Genomic DNA, 486 nt, shown 5'->3' with positions numbered 1-486 from the left:
TTGTAACACGCCTATTACCTGTATCTTTTATATTCTTGTAATGAACGTTTGGTAATAAAGAACTTTATTTGAACGTATTTCGTTCTGTCTTTATTATTTTTTTGATCGTCCAGAATGCTTGGTTACGTTTTTATCTGTTCGCATTCCCATAAAGAAGGAACATATTTTTTCAAATACTTGCCATTAATGAATCTTACGTGCTTGGTGCCATCTAAATCTTCCAAGTGGTATGCTCCATTAGGCAATACATTGCTTATTTTGTATGGTCCTTCCCAGTTGGGTGACCACTTCCCGTACTTTGGATCCTTGGTGTCCAAAGGGAGTATCGTCTTCCAAACTAGTTCACCCAGGCTGAACGACTTGGCTATGACTTTTTTATTATAAAATTTAGTCATTCTTTGCTTTTGAACTTGCAACCTATCCAAGACGTCCAACTTCAGTTCATCTAAACTTAATAAATTTTGAACTAGCGATTCGGCATACTCA

At 36.2% G+C, this 486-nt stretch overlaps 1 protein-coding gene across 2 annotated transcripts in view; it reads right to left on the bottom strand.

Annotated features, from left to right (window-relative positions):
* The window catches only part of LOC111388548 (DAR GTPase 3, chloroplastic), a 20099-nt gene that overhangs the window by 6694 nt on the left and 12919 nt on the right, over positions 1-486 (bottom strand). The gene's annotated exons all lie outside the window — the stretch shown is intronic.

Source organism: Olea europaea, unplaced genomic scaffold, assembly GCF_002742605.1.
Source record: "Olea europaea var. sylvestris unplaced genomic scaffold, O_europaea_v1 scaffold505, whole genome shotgun sequence".
In the NCBI taxonomy this organism is placed as follows: domain Eukaryota; kingdom Viridiplantae; phylum Streptophyta; class Magnoliopsida; order Lamiales; family Oleaceae; genus Olea; species Olea europaea.
This window is presented reverse-complemented; position numbering and strand designations above follow the sequence as displayed.